Source organism: Amblyomma americanum, chromosome 9 (genome assembly GCF_052857255.1).
Source record: "Amblyomma americanum isolate KBUSLIRL-KWMA chromosome 9, ASM5285725v1, whole genome shotgun sequence".
NCBI classification, from domain to species: domain Eukaryota; kingdom Metazoa; phylum Arthropoda; class Arachnida; order Ixodida; family Ixodidae; genus Amblyomma; species Amblyomma americanum.
The window spans coordinates 150744873-150765625 of NC_135505.1; the positions used below are offsets into that span (position 1 = coordinate 150744873).

At 50.4% G+C, this 20753-nt stretch overlaps 1 protein-coding gene across 1 annotated transcript in view; it reads left to right on the plus strand.

Annotated features, from left to right (window-relative positions):
• LOC144104883 (isobutyryl-CoA dehydrogenase, mitochondrial-like) overlaps positions 1 to 20753 on the plus strand; it is a 119862-nt gene that overhangs the window by 57974 nt on the left and 41135 nt on the right. The window lies entirely within an intron of this gene.

Below are 20753 nucleotides of genomic sequence, written 5' to 3' on the forward strand. Positions count from 1 at the left end.
GGACGGCTACGACTGTGCAACGTGACCCCTCTTTGTCTGCAGTGCCCGTGACACGGGTCAAGATCGTGAAAGCGCTCAAAAAGAGGAGGAGGCAGAAAGAGACGGACACACGTGCGCTGTCTCGCTCTGCCTCCTTGTCTTTGTGAGCGCTTTCACGATCCAAACATAGTTAACCGACTAGCCCAAGCGCTGCCGCTCTTGAGCAAGATAGGTTGTTCCTTATTGATTTGTCCTCTTCTGTGTAAAATGTGCGTGACGTTGCTCTCTCTAGCGACGTCACTCTGGTCGGGAGTACATGGTCACTGGCCAAGGTCATCAAAGATAAACTAAAAATAAATAAAGACAAAAATATAATTAAAATAATAAAGGAGCAAAGATAGAAAGACGTTTCTGGAGCACTACGGCGCCCTTGTTCACTAACCGTCACTCTTCGGAGCACTGAGCGTGGCGCGTTGCACTGACGTCATGCGTGCATACTGCCCAGTAAGCGACAGGCTAAGTTACACCGACGCTGCAGAAGAGGGAAACGCGCCCTTAGCAGCTGTTGCTGTAGAAAAAGAAAAAGGTTTACCCGCTGCAGCGCAACAGTTAAGGGCGGTTGAGATCCCTCTCTGAGAGCCTGAGGGCTCGCTAGTCCTACAACTGTATAGGGCAGTGAAAATAGTTTCGAGTTCCAATGTTGGAACATTTTCTAGTGAACTTAACAATTATTCCTAGAAATCATATCCACATGAGAGCGTGTGTGCATTTGAAGCTTCACATTATTTTCGTTGGAAGGTAGCTTCATAGTGATATGTGAGTTGTCTTATATATGCTATAATGAGGGAGTAATTACTCACTGGCATCCACCCAAGCGCAGTCATACGGCTACAAACGAAAGATACAGACTTCCTCAGAAACTCCGTACTTAAAGAAAATACGTCATCTTGTATAGGGTATAGAAAATATATAGTACATATCGTACATACACGTATATGCTTCGTTGTGCTATGCTTCTTTGTTTTTGTGCATACATTTCTTTCTTTATAATTTCCTATCTGTAAGGACCTCTAAATGAAGGTAAACAGTATCGGCAACGTTGTCCGCTCAGATTGTCCGAGTTTCGAGGTGTTGCACCTCTGCCTCGGGGAAGCCCTGCGTGCGCAGAATGGCTGTCGCAGCTTCGAAAGTCAACTCCGGCGCGCGTGTGGAGGTTGCACCACGCACATTGCGCCCGGGCGGTGCCGCTAAGCCTAGCGCCCTATCACGCTCTGTTCTGCAGCCACTCGGTGATTCTCTTTCTTTCTTACGTCACGTAGTGATGCCAACACGCTACTTTAGAGTGTTAATCAACCAGTTGTTATACCAGTGTCACTTTGTGATCCTTTGTTTTCCGCGGCTCAACCCCCTTAAATTTTTGCCCCCCTCTGTTATCCTCATTCGAACATCTCCTGGGCTCCTTCTTGTCAAGATATATCGACGATCAGCTATTAGGACTTGATTAAATATTTTCTTTCCAACCGTCACCAACATGTCGACTAAGTTCGAAATTATGACTTTTCGCAGCGGATTGTGTTTTATATCATTTAATTACTGATCCCTGTGATGAACCATGTTTACAATCTGACTTACACGCAGTTCCTTCATGGTGCAGTGACTGGCTCATGATGACTAGCACAACTAAGTGAAAATACTTGTGCATTTCTAGCCGCCTTCATGATGGCACGCGTTTCGGTATCTTCTTAATAACACTCCGTTATCTTCTATTTCCTCGTATAAATCTGTCTGTCCACACAACACACAATCTATATCGTCGAAAATGCGCGTGAGCCACGTATTTAACCAGCCTAGCCGCACTATCGGGTTCTTGCGCCGTCATTTCGTCTATAGCTGCAAATAGCGGCGCTGAGTTTGTACACAGAACATTAAAAGACCGAAACTATGATATGCGTGCCCTATTTGGGATCCTAATCAGGTAACTTCAGTTAGCAGCTTAGAGTCCATTCAGAACCCTGCCGCCCGTTTTGTTGTTTCAAATTACTCTCGAACAGCAAGCGTATCTGTAATAAAAGCAACCCTTGGTCTTCCAGTTTTTCTGAGCGCCGTAAATATTTTCGCTTAAGCCTTTTTCGCGGGATTTATTACACTAACCCTATTCTCAAAGTCCAGTCATTCGCTCCTCCACCTTGTGCGTACCTTCACGCATTGACTACAGCCGCAAGACAGGGATCCCGCACTGCCGAACCAGCCTTTGTGTTAATCCACTTATTCCGCGCAGTACGCACTGCAAATGACTGGAACCACCTCCCTGCCTCCGTCGGTATATATCCACCAAGAAAATTGTTGCCGGTTTTATGTACCTCTCCTCTTAGTAATGCCTCCAGGCCCTGAGAGTACTGGAAATAAATAAATAAATAAATAAATAAATAAATAAATAAATAAATAAATAAATAAATAAATAAATAAATAAATAAATAAGAGGACCAGCTCGAACTGGTGTTGTAGGCGAAGCACGTTGTGGACACCTAGCGGTTAACTTGCGTTCTGAAATAGAATGACCATGCGACATATAGTTAGGCACAGCGCGGGGATGTTTCGTGATGGGTGAAAATGTATTGAAGGGCGGTGGCAACACTGACCTGAATATCGTCATCTGTGACAGTTTGCGATGCTTCGTAATGTTGTCTGTGATCTTTGGCTCCTGTTGTGCGAAACTTTTATTCGCAAAACAACCAAACCGAGGCAGCTTTCAGTCAGCCAGTCGCTCGGTCAGTCGGTCCGTCAGTCGGTCAGTCAGTCAACCAGTAAATTAATTAATTAATACGTCGCAATCGGCCACTAAATAAATAAATAAGTTGACCAATCAATCAATTAATCGATCGATTCGCTCAATCAATCATGTTTATTTGACACCACGTACAGATGTGTAGCTGGATGGCGAAAAACATATAGTGGGCTTAACATGAACCTGCGCCCGTGCACATGCACAGTATTGTGATGACCCCCATAATGCGCAGGTCCACACGGGACGGAGAGGCAAAGAGACACCGTATGGCTCAGTTTAAACAAACAGGTATATTCAATAATTACACATGATTAAGGTTATACATCAGAGGCTGGGGCGTCCGAGCTTACGTGCCGACGACTTCATGGGGGCGATGGAGTGGCTCCGGAGTTGGGCTCGAGCGGTTGCTGGCAGAAGCTGCACGCCGACGGGCTTCGGCGCTGAAGGCCCTCTTGGCGAACGATGTCGTCCTGAGCGTGCTTGCAGTAGAATTTCAATAGTCGTCCGTTTCTTCGAGGATGGTTCACAAACCCTTCCTCTAGTGTCGTTCGGCTTGGAAGATGAACAGGAGGCGAGCTTGTAGATGATGACAGCAGAGCATAATTTTACAACATACATATACAGAGAGTTAAACTGGAAAAAGCAGAACTGAATTTACAAAAGAACAAACTTTGCACTACTTTACTCATCGACCGGGCAGGTTAGTGCCTAAGTAGCATCACATTACATGCTAAGCATGGAGCCCCAGCTCAGACTGGACTGCATCCGTTTACATGTGCTTTTAAGCACTTGATTAACAAAGGACTAAGGGCGGTCATTTCCAGTGGCCCGCCCAAAGCATCAATTCTCCAATCCAAAATAACATGCGAGATGGGGACCACCCCTTGGGTTGGGCTTAGCCTCGAACCCAGAGTCTGTTAACAATACAAACTAAATAAACAACAAAAACGCCACCACTCTCTCTCAAGTGAGAGTATACACAGGCTCTCTCTTCGGAGCTAATTCACTAGCGCCTGTCTTTCCACATTCTTGGCGAGTACTGCCTGTCCGCCATGACAGGTGTCCGTCACGGCCCTTCTGGGAATGCGCTTTTGTTCACGAGGCACGGCGGGAAGCTGTGGGTGCCTTCCCGGCGATAGCCCACGTCGAAAGGGGAAGGAGGGAAAGAATGTTGTCTTCGCGGTAGCGCATAGCGTCGGCTGTGGTACGGCGCGCTCTGGCCCGCTGACAGCTCCCTTGTCCTGGAATGTGCCCGGAAATTGGGGAGGATAAAGCCTGTTCCCCCGGGGCGGCGGCGGGTCCGGTTGTTCTGGTCGTCACTCAAAGAGCATGGCTGGGGTAATTGATGATGCCTGTCATCTGGGTCTCCGTCTACGCCGCGCCGTCGAACGTGGATCCTCGTAGCACACAAGGAATGTCACAGTATACCAAAAAAGGAAACATGTAAATAAATAATTGTGGCAGGCTGACGGCAGATGGCATCAAACACAAAGGACATAGTTTTCTTTTTGCGCGAGAACTGTAGACGTGCACAATGTATGCAACGATATAGATCTAAGTATGCTACAGCTATAGACTCCAGAACCTATGAGTGCTATTCGGTCCTCTTCCATCTCTGCACAATCCGAGCTATCCGCTGCTCGGTTCCTGTGTGCTGTCTAATCCTCGCGGTTCCTATCCTCTCTTATATTCATGAGTATGTGCTGTCCTGTTTCACCCGATTGCTCCAACCCTATCTATACTCTACCTTCCACGCCGCTTGTTTTCCCCTGCATTTCCGTAGCGCGTGTCGCCGTCTCCGGGCAGCGCCGTTTATGTGTTCGCACTCTTGCGCCTTACAGAGTGGAAGGCGCATCGGAGGTTGCGTGAGGCCAGTCGGCTTGGTGCAGCCACTGCTTCGATTCGCGAGCTGCTTCACACGTACTTCGCCGCCTGCCCTGCAGCGAGAGACCAGAGAGGGTGCACTTAGGAATCCGTACGGGAGACCTGGGCGCCTTGATTGCTGCGCCAACCTCCTGAGCCGATGCCGGATGAGGGTCAAGATGCACTGGACGGGCCGGGGAAGGGAATAGATGGGAAAAAAAAAGAAAACAGGCGCAAATGAGTATCCTAAGATGGCCCTGAAACAAACAAAAAGAAAAAGAAAAAGCGCGTGAGGGCTATTCCAGAAACATTCTCGCGATAACGGAGCAGGTAACGGAGCTATAGCCATTAAATAACACAGAGAAATAAATGAACCGCTTTGTTGTTTAGAAACCGAGAGTCCCAACTGAACTGAACTGGCAGCTGAACTCCGGAACTAAACTGACAACAATGAACGGGACTAAATTTATAACTTATAATTTAAGTTTACCTCATTGATTCATTAGAAGCCGTGCAAAACAGAGCCGCCCGTTTCATTCACCGCTCATACTCATCCTATATTAGTGTTTCATCTCTCAAGCTACAGTCCCAGTCATACATATGTCTTTCCCTCCGTCGCCGTATTTCTAGCCTGTGCCTACTTCACAAATGTTATTATTCCCAGCTCAAACAGCAGCCACACATCTGCGCACCGCCATCACGCAAGTCTCACCGCATTGGTCATCCGCTGAAAGTTTTACGCCAACGTGCCCGTACGACTACATTTTCCAAGTCATTTTTCCTCCGAACAGCAAGCGACTGGAACGACCTTCCCCATGAAATTGCAGCCATCACCTGTCCATCAACCTGCCTAGAAAAAGTTACATCCCACCTGTCATCATGAAAGAATGTTTTGCTTCCTCATGTTAACCCCACCCCTTAAGGAAATAAAAATGAAGTGAAATGAAACAAAACTACTGGAGCCGTTTGTAAAACTCGAGTCTTAGATTTAAGAGAACACAGCTGGCTCTTCCACTTGCTGCCTTCGGCTCGCTCGCGTGAACGTCGCACATTCATTGCAGGTGCAGACGAGCGGCGCGCCAGCAAAACAAAGCTCCGGGAAATGGCGTTCGCTGGTGGATAAGCGTCCTTCAGCATGCTGAAGACACACAGTCGCAAAAAAACTCGGCCATCGGGAGTTTGGACGGGGCTGTCATCGGCGTCCCTTTGAAACCGCGGCAACCCTTCGGCGGTGCACGTGCTGGCGTGCGCTGTCGGCATCGCGTCACGCGAAGCGGTTCCGGTCGCTCTTGCACAAGGACGCTTCCGGCTGCACGCTAACGACTTCCGGTCGATTATGCGGCCCACGTCCGGCGCTATCTGGGCCGCGCTGGGGACGCGCGGAGTTGGTCTTGGGAAGCCGAATATGACCGAACGCTGCAGCCACCTCGGGCACTTCACAAACGCCACTAAAGGCTCACGTTAACACCCGATATTTGGCCTAATTCCCACCGTTCAAACAATGTCGCTCGTGGAAATCTCAGGGAAAAAAGTAAATATATAAAATAGCCCACGCCTCGTCAGCGCCTCGCCGCAGACGCAGTTGAATCTCGGAACCGGGGCTTAGGTCATCAGAAGCCCTCTTAGAAAAGATTGCCTTCTTGCTAGCGGCTGAAGCGCTGCAAAGGAGGCGCCTCTTCTACTTGGGCGTAATCACAAGCTGCACAGCGCGAACGAGGAGAGATGCTTGGTTGTCTAGCTTCTAAACGGGATGGCCGCTTTCCCTGAACGAGAATTTTTCTGTGGAAGAAAACACCAAAATCCCCATTTTGTCGACGCAGAACAAGCCCGGGAAATCTGGAGAAACGGTTCTATAGCTCACGTGGCTGCCACCACATGCCGCGTGGTGCTGAACACTGAAAATCACAGCTGGAATTTCAACCTTTGGGTAGAACTTATTGATTTTCTATATGTCCGTATAGGAAATAGTTGATGTCAGCATAGGAAGCACTTTATAGGCCTGATTTTACAGCGAGGAGGTCTGAGAGTCGGCCGTGATAACCAATATGTTCGCGCAGAATCTCTCGGGACTGTCCAGTTTTCTGATGTTTAAAATATCCACATTGAATCACATGGTGTTCGCTACTAGCGGCCAACAGATGGTGCTGTAGTCGAGTCGGATACTAGTCAAGAAGGCAGCGGCTAAGCAACTCAAATAAAGGCCCTCCAGCCAATTGTGCCGTCCTCATGACGTCGGGTTTAACCCCCTGGTGCGAAATCGCAAGCGAATGGCGAGCCAGCCATGAAATGGGAATAGCCGCAACGTCATGAGACTCGGTGTTTGCTGTTGCCCTCTTTATCTGTATCCTACTATAGTTTCTGACGTCCAGGAAAGCTGGACACGAGTCTTAAAAATGCATGGGACAAGTAGAACCGCACTCTTGCCGCACACCCCTCCCCCTTCCAGCGGCCGCCTCCAGGGGTCACCGACAAAATTTTTGCGGTGCGGTGGCAAGTGATGAAATACTGATCGGCCGTGTGCTTTTCTTAACCTCAGTGAATACCACTTCATGGCCCCTTCAACGGTGCGTTTTCGTTTCTATAACTGGCACCCTAGTGGAAGGCTGGGCGAGTGGGCTTTCCTTGTAAAACACAGCGCAGAAAAGCGGGAACGACACAAAGGTGGACGTAGCGCCTGTTTTGTCTACATTTGTGTCGTCGCCTCATTTTTATGCGCTGTTTTACTCCTACCAGCGAAAATGGGTGCCAAGTGCGCATGGTTGTCGCACCGGTAGTATGGGGTGTGATGGCAGTTACAGTTGCACCGTTTTCCGACCGACTGGTTTGCAGCTTCACAGGTCGTGATTATTTTTACAATTTCACAAATACCGTCAGCTTTAAAAGGGGACGGAAGCTGAACAGTCCCTACGAAAAGCTGCCGACGATCTGTCTATGATTATTATACAGATATATACGTATTTCACTGCGTATCTGCATATGCAAATGTTTAGAGTAGAGTTGTATTTATAATGTTCGCATGTTGCAGGTTTTTGTTTTAATGCGTTATTATTAAAAGCCTCATTGGGAAAAATATGACGTCGATGTTAAAGTTCACTCTTTGGACATGGAGGGAAGTGACGTCACCAGGCCGGATAATTCCCATTGACTGGAGGGAAGTGACGTCACTTCCGGTAAAGGAATCAATTCCTTCTAATGCTATCGCACTGCCAAAGCATAAGCTAATTACTAGGCATCTGTGATTTTTTTTTAACATATTCGAAAAGCCAAAAACTGATCCTAGGCCGTTCGCGCAGCAACACGATGCTATAGCGTACGCCACGTATTCATTCCACGGGAACACAACGGGGCTGATGCATCAGTGAAGTGAGGGATACCGAGGCGACAGAGCAACTTAAAAGAAAATCACGGCCGTGCGCCCTATGCTTGCCCTTGGAGCGCATACTTATTCCTTCGCGCTTTTACTGATTCCCAGGCGGCTTGTAAATTATATGCGTGACGGAAGCACGCCGCTGGCCTGCAAAATTATAAGTCAATGCAATGCTCCACCTGCTCGGAAGGAGCTGGCGCGGGTCACTATAGGGAATGGAAGGAAACTAGCATGCACACGCTTCAGCCCGGACTTTTCTTCCCCGGAATCCTTCTGGGTCCTCCCGTTAACAACATACTCAGAGATGCTGCAGCATTTGCGCCTTGATAGACAGACACTCCAGAGGTCCGCTAAAGGACTTAATAAATCATAAGAGTGTCACCTCCGACGGCTACAAACTATGCCGTTTAGAAATCTAGTTATGCTTCACGCCATTGAGCACGATTCCTTTCCGGCGCAGTGCAAATTTTATGGTCAGAAAACAGACTTATACCGTACGGTATGGGCTTGTCAGGAGAATAATAGTATTGGCATAATAAATCAGCCAACGTGGCAGTGCCGGCAGGCGACCCTGCCCAGCTCGGACCTCGAGGAACAACGAGGCCTCGTCGAAAGGTCACGGGCAACGGCTTTTACCAACGGTGTCCCGGACTATAGGACCCGATCATTCTTCCCGTAACACAATTAAGCCTTTTTGATATTCAATAAACTTTTTCATCATCATCATCATCTTCTTCTTCTTGGCGCTTTTATACTCCATTTGAGCGAGCCCCCATTTGGAGTCAGTAACGCTTATCAGGCTAATTCTCGAATTATGGTGGCGGAAATCACATGCAATCGTAGCTGCACATCGCATTAAACCCGAAGTTGTCCTTTAATGGAAAGCTGGAAAGCTCGCGTATTAAAACCACGCTTAATTTACAAACGATCTCAAAGTTGAACAAGGTTTTACAGCATCTGTACACCCTTAGCATCGGCGTGCTCAGCACGCCCTTTTCCGAAGAACAAGAAAAGTTAAGGGTGTGGAAAGGGTGTCTTCTTTAGTGTTACACCTTTAAGGGCGCATTTTTTACTATGCAAAAGGCTTGGAAGAGCGCCGCTCTTCGCAAATCATCTGCAGAAGTTTTCTCGGTGTTCTGGCAACAATGGGCTGCAGCGACGCGGGGGAAACGAATGCGGTGCACCGAAACCTTTCCAGTGACTCAACTCGACGCCACGCTTATTCCGTCAAAATAAATTTTAATCTGCCATGTGAGTTGCAGGCCACTGTCGGGGCCCGGAAGGTTAACAGGGTGCACGATGCATGCAGCCGTAATGGCACATTATTGACTCCAAGTTCTGAAGTATCGTCCTTTGCACACGTTTAGCGAGTCTCCATTCAAAGGACGGGTGCTTACAGCGCCTCTGATTATCAGCGCATTGAGCACTGCCACGTGCGGGTTGTTGCGGCTTCCTTTTTTTTTTCGCTCCCTTCCGGGAGCGTTTGTCCAGGCCATATTGAGGGCGGTTATTTCCCACGTTTTTCGCCATGTGCTGTGCACAAAGTGCGGCGAAAAATAAACTCGGCGGCCGAACGGTCGCCATCGCCGCCCGACCCTCCCGCTGGGCCGACGCCTGCGGGAACACCCCTAACGGCAGAGGGCACCCGATCGTCGGTGACGTCATCGGAAGCGCCGTTAATCCCGATGCTCCCACACCAGCGCTGGTTATGGCGCGCTGTCAATCAGCGAGTATCGCCGTTGGACGCCGCACGCTTCGGTTCGCCGGAGGGCCACAGCGAGGCTGCAGCCAGAGTGACTCACCCCTGGCGCATCAAGGTGGCCCACCGTTCATTGAGGGTGGCCACCTTTCACCCCACTCAGGGCGCGCGCGTCTCCCCGGTGGAACTCCCACGCTGGCCCACCGCTGTGGCCCGGATCGGGGGCCAAGCCCCGACCCCCGCTGCTTCCGACCGGAGCCCGCTTCGTCGCACAGCGGCCGGAAAGCCAATTGCAAAGGCCAATTGGCACACGACACGTGCAGCGTGCGCCGGTGGGTGTGGGCTGCCAGCACGCGCCAATTACTCGGCCACGCCGTGGCCGCACTCCTGCGCGCGTGCAGCCGGCCGAAGCGAAACAAAGGGCGGGAAGGTGGGGGAGCCGGACCGCTTCTGAGCGCAGAGCGGCGGCTCGTCTTCAGGCCGCTGTGTACCAAGCTGGTGGCAGCGACGATTAATGGAGCGAGTAGCACCGCTTTCACCTTCTTTCCTGCGCGGGCTGCGATGGAAACAGGCGACGGCCCGAGGCAGCAAGCAGGCTGCAGCTTTGGCCTCCATTCATGCGCTTGTACAAGCGCTCCCCTGGAAAGCATGAGGCCATCCCTGAATCAAATGCTGCCTTAGTGCTGGAAAATAGCCGGGGCTCCTGTGGCTCGTCGTTGCTCCAGGATCCTAGACGAGCAGTGGCGTAGCCAGAAATTTTGTTCGGGGGGGGGGGGGGGGGGGGGGGGGGCGGAGGGTCATGTTGCAGCGCGGCCTCCCATAGAATTTGTGGAAGGATCAAACGCAACAATAATAACTGTACTGCCATTGTGTATTAGATCACGCTACGCACTGTCTAGACAAGTGAAATATGTATTTTTTTTAATAAAAGAATGTACTCGTATGTCTTAAAAATCGTGGCTGCAATGATAACAAAACATAAAACTGAGCAGAGGACAAGACACATGAGAGAAGGAAACAGGACGAGCTCGTCCTGTTTGCTTCTCTTCTGTGTCTTGTCCCCTGCTCAGTTTTATGTCTTGTAATCATGTCATACCAACTATCCCCTTATCGTTCACTCGTGGCAGGCATAACTGATACCAATGCTTCCATGCCTTTGCGTACTTAATAAGAAAATATCACACGAAGTCTAGAACTATATCGGTCCGGAACCAGCAAAGCAGTGCATGCGGCTGATATGAAAAAAAAAAAAACGTAAAGGCCATGAAATTTGCCAGTAGAGGACAAATATTCTAATGAATGTTTGTCGTTCAAGAACCTTTATATTTTTGCACATATGCAACGGCCAGGGAAAAAACCTCAATGACGCTGTCCTTCGTTCCAGCGTACTGCGCAGCAGCAGCTGTCACCGGTCATGTACTGCGAGTAATTGTACCGAAATTTTAGTCGCAACAGCGAGCCATCGATAGGCCCTTGAAAGTTTGTGCTAGGATGGGGCCCGTTGAATTACAAGACTCCAGGTGCATGGGCGTTGCCACGAAATCCAACACGAGTTAGCAATGTTCGCGCCACAATGTCTTTTCTAGTCCGAAAAAGACACTGTAGGTGACAAAATACATAATTACTTCTGGCGCCGGTGGTTGTTTTAGTCAGCGGTGCGTGACAGTTCGAAAAAAATTCGGGGAGGGAAATGAAGCCCCCCCCCCCCCCCCCCCCCCCCCCCGGCTGCGCCCCTGAAGACGAGCGAACTGAAGAAGCACGTGTCATGTTTTCTGTTTTCTTTTTCATTTTGGGAATTTTAAAGCGAAAAGGGGTTAGTTTCGCACAGTTTCCCGCCGATTGGCGTCGCAGAGTCACGGCGTGCGTGGAGTGCGACTTCATGACTGAGCTTGGCCTTGACGACTGCATGCGCAGCGTCACTGATTGATTTCTCCGCACACGGTTTTAGGCGGTTTTCCAAGATACAGTACACACAATTTTAGGTGCGCGAGAAACGTTTCGAGGGCTCCTTTTGGATTCCTCGGATATTCGTTGCCTCGCCTTGGAATCGACTCAACTCACGCAGCATTCGCCAGGAGCCTCGTACTCGCTAATGAAGGCTGACAGATGCGGTTTGATGATTGCAGTGTTCCGAAAGATGTCCTCCGAGCCTGTTTTTTACTATGAGGAAGTGCTCCACCTATGTACGCTTTGCCACAGGTTAGTGGTATGCTAGCCTGGTTCGGCAGTTTGTGTACCGGTTCGCATGTCTCGTTGTGCGAGCTGGCTGTCTTTGTCTATATTTTTGCCAGCTTGCACGGAGCGGAGAACACGACCCCAACACTGTACCTTCCTGCCGCCATCCCCTACCTCCGCAAGATCTCGCACAGCATGAAAAAAGACAGCAGGAAGGTACAGTGTTGGGGTCGTGTTCTCCGCTCCGCGCAAGCTGGCAAAAATATGTGCGATCGTTAACAGGCAAAGACAGCCAGCTCGCACAACGAGGCATGCAACCGCTACATAAACTGCCGAACCGGGGTAGCATATGAGATACCACTAACCTGTGGCAAAGTGTACATAGGCGGAGCACTTCCTCATAGTAAAAAACAGGTTCGGAGGACATCTTCCGAAACACTGCAATCATCGTTAACCGCATCTGTCAGCCTTTATTAGCGAGTACGTGGTTCCTGGCGACGACAAACAAAATTCAAAGTGATTGAGGCGTATCACATTGAGAAGGTAGGTGACTCGCGTGTCAGCACACCGTCAGTTTCATTGTACGAAAAAGAAGTGCATTTCCCGGATCGTGCCTGAAGTTTGTTTCCTCTATGTTGCACATGCTTACGTCAACGCATATCTGCATCCTTTCTTATGCTTCATCTTCAAAGCACATAAACTTATTGCTTGTTTGACTCTGCCTTTGCTGTGATGCGTTTAGTGAATTTTAGCGTGTTTTGGTTTGCCTCCTGATTACGCTTTTTTTGTGTTTAGCCGCGTTATCTGTATGTGACATGGCTTTTACTTTTGCTTCGGTTGTTTTTAGTGGTTCTTGGGTGATCGCCCGCCGTTACTTTTGTTTTGGACGTCGCCCTTTGGCCGTGTGGATGAAAGAACTGTACTTTTCTTCTCCCCTTTGCTTCGTGCTTCATTGGCTCCCTGGCTGTCACGTGGTTTATTATGGCTTTATAACGTGCGGGGTGGCTCCGCAATAAACAGTTGGTATCCAGTGCCTGTCCTGTGTTTATGCTGTGTTCTGTGCCGTTTCTCTGCGCTGCCTTCTAGTGTTTGAAGTATGAACCAACTAGCCCATTGTCAACCGCTAGAGACTATAGCCACAACAGCCGGACACTAGCTGCTTGTATTATTTTGAGTAGTCTATGCACATGCAGGTTCGCTAGAAAATATACGCATCTAGAAAACCAACATCAACTCGGCCAGTTTAATGCGTTCACGTTGTTTCCGCCCTTCGGTTGGCCAGTGTAATCGCGCTGTCAACAGCCGGCCCGAATTCGCCCTCAATTTTGCAGGGGTCCACCAGAGGATTCGAAGACGCACACAGAGCCTTCTTTTCCCGCACCGCGGTAGAAATGCGCTCCCTCGAAGCGCGAGCCAGCGGCGGAAAACTGGGAACAGGTTCTTCCACCGCGTGGAACAAGGGTAAGGTCCGGGCGCACTCACCGCGGCTGGCGACTGCCGCGATCTCGTCCAGCCCGTAGCGAGCTCGAGGCCTGCTTTGACCAGCGGCGGGCAGCGTGAAATTACGCGTGTCGCGGCGGGCACCAAATCACGACACCGCGACGAGCTGCTTCTCTGCGCCAAGAGCAGAGGCGGCCTCGCAATCTTCGAGTGTAAACACGAGTGCTATTTGCATCTGCCACAGCGGCCCACGCTTCTTCCCTCTCCCTTCGTTCGCAGCTAGGTCGAAAGAAGAGAAACGACTACCCCGACAGCAGCGACCTCTACGAAGCGGGCAAGCCGTAGACAGAGCTGCTGTAGCAAAAGCAGCCCGTGCAGCAGCAGCAGCAGCGCGGTAAATTGTAACGAGGCGAGGCTGGAGGCGGCCAAGAGAAGACGCTGGCCTTGAATTCTGCTCGCGCGCTGCCGGCAGGGTCGAAGCACCTCGAAGTCCTTGGCTGACGACGACTCGGCCGCCGATATCTGCGGGGATTTTCTCTCTCGCCTCCCGGAGCACGCACGCGGGAAGATCTTCTTGGAGAGAGGGCGTAGCCGGCGCGTGGTTTGGGATTGATCGTATTCCGAGCGCGCGGCTGGACGGCAGATAGCGCGGTCGTCTTCGTACTGCCCGCGCGCATCCAGAAAAACAGCATCGCGGGGGGCGGCCCACTCCACAAAACCGGCCGCCCTCTCTCGAGCCGAAGATACTTCTTCCAGCCGCACGCATGGCTTCAGCGTCCTGCGCTCTTCTTCGCGCAGTCTTACGAGATTCAATCGCGGGGGTGAAAGTATAGATATATACACCGGTGGCTGGATTAGTGAGTAGTGCACCTTAGCGATCTCGCATGCGTGGGACGGCCGGAGACCTTAATCTTTCGACCGGCCGAGGGCGCCTCCGTTTTTTTTTGTGCAGAAACTCCGCGACTGATCTGCCCCTTCCATCTGTTTCGCCCGAGGCGCCCTCCGACTGCCTGCCCCAAAAACTGCTGCCTGTCGGTCCTGGTTTCAAGGTTTCCCTCAAAGGAGGTCCACAACACAGTATCGATCGTGGCTAAGCAGCCAGGAAAAGCAGGAAAAGGGAAAAAAAATGCGCCACGGAGAGGTCGCCGACGAAATAATGTTGCGGTAAAATCATCCACGTTATGACATCGACTGTACGAACAACTCGCTGGTTTAGTGCTGGTCCTGACACAAGGCAGGTGCTTACATCGTAAAGAGGCATTCTTCAAGGTGCACAACGCAGTACAGTTCTTAACTCGGCTAGCGGTGGTGATCTTCACTGCGTATTCCATTCACCTCTCAGTTTGCACTTAACAATGGTGAGCTTAGGATCGAAGCAAGAACAGCCTGCGATGTGGACTCTCAGAGACTGCGCCTAGCACAGAGATGTTCAGTGGCGGAAGCCAACAAGAGCTGTGAGGCACGCGAGCAGGTGGCACCCGTGGAAAGGTCACGCTTACCTGGATCATCTTCGCTATATATGGAAAGGTGCTGGTGCATTAAGATGCATGCGCGGCGGTGCGACTTTTTCTCTACAGGCACTGGAGCTGTCCACCCGAAGCCTCGGAAGTGTGCCTCCGGAGCAGAGAAGAAATCGTGCGAGTTGCTGGTGGCTAGACACAATTAACGGCGCGTATACGACGAGGACACAGCACCCGTTTCGTTCCCGCAAGCTGTGTCCTCCGCGCTGCTCACTGTGTCAAGCATCCGCACTTATCTGCGGCGTAGAGTCATCGAGCTGCCCTCAAATGATATGCCATAATGTGGTGCTGTGGGCACCGTTACTGCAGCTTCCTATTTCCGTGCCACATTTTTGGCCATTTATCGAGCACGAAGGTCGAGGCCATCGTCGTGTCCAGGAGACGATGGGCTTAATTGTATTGCTCCAGCTCAACCATGCCCGTCGGTCTTTGTTTCATCCTGCCGCCGCCCTCTGCGTCGGAGCTGACGGGGTGCTCAGCTTCTCGGGATGGACTGTTGGGCTGAGTCGGCTTCGGCTCCAGTGTCGGTGGCTGGAAGATCGGCAGTGGTTAATGCGTTTCGACACCCGTTCTCCATCTAGTGTGCAAGCTAGGACTGATTTTGTCCAGCCTTGCGTCGCGCGCTGCGGGAACCGACTTAGCGGTTTGGCTGGTAGGGGTTCTTTGCGTAACAAGATAAACGGCGCATTGTGAGTGTGTCGTCCCGAGAGGAGGGAGCAGATTTCATTTCTAAAGGGTGGTGGAGATGCCTCTGCAACACGCCATGCGACGGGCTGCAGAGCTCGAGACCGTGTCACTTAACATCTGGTAGCAACAACCAATCGCTTGCTTTTTTTTTCTTGTGCGTGTGTGTTCGCGTGTTTATTGCGCCTCACGAGGTGCTTACGACAAGAATAACTTCAGCTTGTAGGCCTTGCACAGCACCTAACACAGGAACAACATAGAAAGCACGTATGTGCTTGCATGCATCAATAATGACCATTGGCACCCGCCACACCAGTGCGAGACGGCACGTGCATGCGTTCTCTCTTTGTCACTTATGTTTTTCGCTATCAAAATGAATTGTTTAGCCATAATTCTCATCACGCTGCATTTATCGACATGAAGTATGGCGTCGCCATTGGCTGTCAAGACGCCAGGCTAGTAATGTCATTGACGTCATGACGCTGGAATTAGCATCATGTTTTTCTTTCCTGCTGTGCATATACATGCAGAATTGCGCGCATAATATAAATCTTGTCCATTTTGATAATGGCATTGCCTTCCTTATCTCTTGATGGGTATACATCTGATTTTTGCCCATGCATAACTTTCTCTTGCTCGATCCTCGTTTACCTTACGTTTAATGATTAGCTTTGATAGCTATGTACGGTACTTTCATGTTCGAGCATTTCTCGTTCAGACCTTTTCTCTCCTGAGAAACTAGGAATATGTCGAATATGCGCTTTGTGAGTTGCGGCAGTGCTGCTGAATATCGTCACGTGAAGATGACACCAGGCACGGACGTCGGCGCAGACATGCTGGCTAAGCACTCGAATTAGCGGGGTAATTCTTTTGCCTGCAAAGAATAAAATAACTTGGCGGCGGCGACAGCGCACTCGGCGATCGTCAGAATCAGAATGGCCATCGCTACAGCGACGCTGTTTTAAAATGGCTGGAAACATTCAAGATAAGGAGCCCGAAGCACAGATAAAAAATCCCGAACATCGTAGAGGCTGTCACGCATGATCATAATCGTTCCAGCGCGATCTGGTCGTTTCTCGCGTAGCAAACAAAGTGATAAGGCCGCGTGCCGGCAGTGATAAAAAGAGAACGTGGAAAAACAAACACAAAAAGCTTCGCAGCAGCTCAGCCGCAGAGGAGGCGCAGAACTACAGACCGAAGCGGGCGCTCGTCACAGCACAACCCAGCGCTTTCGGTGAGCAGCGCGCTGTAAACGAATAAATGGAAAATGCGGTCAGGCAGCCAAGCGTGGCGGTCGCCGTCTCGCGTTCGCGCCGTTATTTTGGCGGGAAAAACAGAGCGCGCGCGAGTACGCCACACAATGCCGGAAAGCTTCCACGCCAGCGCCGCGGCTCCCCCAAGCGGGGAAAGCGGCGACTCGGGCGGGAAGAAAGGGCGCCAAAACAACGGAGAAGGAAAGGAAAGAAGTACGCAAAACGAAGCGGAGAATTCGTTGGGAGAGGGTGCGCGTGACGGTGGCTGGTAAAGACAATAAGCGAAAAAGTGAGGCAGCAGTCTCGGAGAGGGCGGGAAAAGACAAAAAGACCAGGCCAAACACGGCCTCAGTTGAGCACCCCAGCGAACTTTTTTCCTTTCTTTTCGCAAAACTAGTGAGAGAGAGGCAGCCGAAGGCAGAGGGGTTTCCGCCGTACCTCCTGCGTTTTGCTGCACTCCTGCATACTTTGTTCCCTGATTCTCTCGCTGCTTGGCGCTAGCTTTCTCGGAGCGACAAGCTTCGGAAGCGTGTCCGCCCCATTTCTTTGCGCCTCCGGCGCATCGGTGGCGCCATCTTTCGCTACGCGCGTACAACTGGGTACAAGGCGTGGCGTGCACAGCGCCGCTAGCGTCTCTTCCCTCGAAGGGTGGCGTACTACCAGCCCTGAAGTGTTGACGCTCTGCTTTTCTGCTGGCATTCTGGTGCTGCAGAAGACGCGCGCTCTCGTTGCGTTTGTTTTCTCCTCCATGGTTTTCTCGATGGGCGGAGAGAGCATTAAGGGAGGAGGGAGAGACACACCGACGCGAGCTTCAAGGTCAGGCTCTTGAAATGCGGAACACTTGGCGCGCATCAGCGAGACGGGCAGTTCGCGTTCGCCCTGCTTTTACATCGGGTGCATGAGAGACTTGCTACAGTTGGCGTAGCCGAAAACATGCGCTTTCGCATGCTGGACAACGGGTTCATGTTCCGGGGGTGCTGGAGAGTCGGCGCGAAAGTAGCCTGCTTTTAAAGGGACACTGAGGAGAACCCTACCAAATTTTTTTTTTGTTAGCAAAATCTGAGAGTTCGGCATTTCATGGCTTTGTTGCCGCTTGTCCGGTAGCGAAAGATGCATTTATTACAAAAAAATTTTGATTCGAAGTTGAAAAAGTTTTTCCCGCCGCTCCGATTCAAACTCGAGAACTCTTATGACGACACGAACTCTTATGACGTCACAGGACGGAGTGACGTAAACGGAGACTCCGTGATTTCTGGTGGCTAGCGGTGCCGTCTAGCAGCTGCCGGAATGAAAGCTACCGCCGCCGCACGTTGAAGGAATCTATCGGGGATCGCTACCGTTGCTCTGTTTACGTTTGCACCGGCGTCTTGCCAGCGTTGCGATGGATCCCGTTCCCGAACCCGACGACGTAGTTCTCGCAAAATCTCCGGCCTGCATTTCAGCGACCTCAGCCCCACAGAGCGTGCGATGCTTTTGAGGGAGGACGGTTAGGTTAGGCGCCGGCGGGTCGTTTTCCCCTTCCTCAGTGAGCAGCCGTTGCAAACTAAATATCATAACCCCAGTGCGGGGAGTCGCGAGGCGCCAGGCACGGGGCAGCAGGCGGCGTCGAGGTCTCCCACGGTTGCAAGGGTTAAGTTATTTATTTATTTTATTGCCACAAAATACGGATAGGTGCTCAAGGGCGGTCGCGTTTAAAGTGGGCGCCTTGAAACTAAAGCCGACGCACGACGCTTCAACGGCTTCCGCTAGATCCAACGGGTCCACTGGATCGGGCTCTTTCGCCCACTTGCATGTACCTTCAGATGTGTACCGTGAATGGATCAAATTAGCCGAGAGCTCGAAAAGAACAACTCCGCCCAACTGCCGAAGTTATTGAATTATGTCACAACGCACACCTCGCCGCGGAGTCGGATCAGTCTGAACGGGCCGGCGGCGGCTGGCGCACTCGGCGCGAAATAGAGACATGCCCCAAGTCTCCCCGCCAGTGCGGTCAGAGTGCTCCGAAGCCGCCGAACGCGTCGGCGGTCAAGCGCAGTTGGAGTATAGAGGGTCTCGCTTTGGCTGACGTGACGTCGCCGTGCAGCGCGCGCGCGCGCGTGTTACGCCGCAGCGTAAACGCGCCTTAACAGAGCCTGCGCTTAACCGCTAACCAACGTATTCGGTGGCGGCATCTATTATTATTATTATTATTATTATTATTATTATTATTATTATTATTATTATTATTATTATGCCTGCCCCCCATCCCCGCGAGGCGCCTATTCAAAGGCGCGGCGCCCTCGCCTGCATCCCGTGACCAAAGTGGGAATGCATCTTCGACAGCGCCCACCCAACAATCCCCGGTGACACTAGCAGTGCTCTTAGAAGGTAACCGCGGTAGTCTCCAGTTGCGACTCACACCAACGCCGTTTCCCCTGGAACACGTCCGCCGAATTAATTCAATCTGTTCAATTATTTTTATTCATTATTAGGTCGAAAGCATCTACTCCCCGGGTATAGTGAACTAGATATCCTCGGGGTACAACTTCCGATGTGGGTGTGAATGAGACAGTGACCTTCAATGCAAGGTCAAACCGAACTTAACTGCATGGTGGTACGGCCCAAGCTATGGTAGTATGACAACGTAATCATACGACCATACTTCCCTCTTTTATAATTCAGTGGGTGCATGCCTATCTTACAGATAGGCAGCAATTTGTAGCAATCCAGGACTTTTGTTCTGACATGCTGCATGTGACTTCAGGGGTTCCTCAAGGCAGTGTCTTGGGACCCCTGTTATTTTTAATCTATGTAAATGACCTAGTGGATATTGTTGAAAAGGATGTAGAGGTGAGGCTGTTTGCCGATGATTGTATAGTTTTTAAAGAGGTAGTAGGTGATTCTGACCACTTGTCACTTCAAAAAACTGTATTAGCAATTGCGGACTGGTGTGAGCGCTGGGGCATGGATATTAACCCAAACAAAACCGTACTATTAAGAATCACAAGGAAAAAAGTGCCCAGATTTCACAGTTATATACTTCACAATCATCCCATTTTAGAAGTAGAAAGCTATAAGTATACCTCGGAGTAACCCTCACGAACAAACTTACTTGGTCCACTCATATCGCTGACATCTGCTCATCAGCAGTAAAGAAATTATGGTTTATTAAAAGAAAACTCAGAAACTCTCCCGTGAGCACCAGAATCACTGCATACAAGGCTTGTGTTAGGTCCCGACTTGAATATGCGGCAGCAGTGTGGGACCCGCATAACAAGAAAGACATTGCTCAACTGGAGCGTGTTCAGCGAAAAGCAGTTCGTTTTATTTATGGGAAATATAGAAGGATAGACTCTCCAACTGCATTAATTCGAAAGAGTAATTTACAGTTCTTGGCAATAAGAAGAAAAGTTACCCGTCTAGTACTGCTTCATAATTACATGTCTGGAAATCTGAAGGCAGATCTTCCTGATTGTGTGAAGCTGGCGAGCACTAGGAGAACACGTCATGTACATGAGCAGTCATTAGCACCAATTTTCGCGCGAACTAGTGGGTTTAAGAACAGTTTTTTTCCGAACACTGCCGCGGAGTGGAATGGCCTTCCTTCGGGTCTATGTAAGTCTAGGAATTTTGAGAAGGAGCTCAAGAACTTATTGTATGGCTCCCAGTATCTTGTTTGATGACTCTGGTTTTGTGTCCTGTTTACAGACTCGCGGTTTTGTAGCTGGTGCTCTTTTAGAAATTTTTTTAGTTGTATGCCCCTCCTGCTTGGGCCAACTCTGGCTTGCAGTATACTGAAATAAAAAAATAAAATAAAATTGGGTACCTTGACCTTGACATTTGGTTTGAGACAGTGAGTCCTTGCTTAACGGAGCTTTAGCTCGTGTAACTAGATTGAAGCCACGATGAACCCCAGCCATATTTTTCAACATGAGATTGAGGGTCCCCGAGCGAATATCTGCTTCATGACATCTTCAAAAGCGCCAGGTGCCCCTGAAAGGCTACAGCG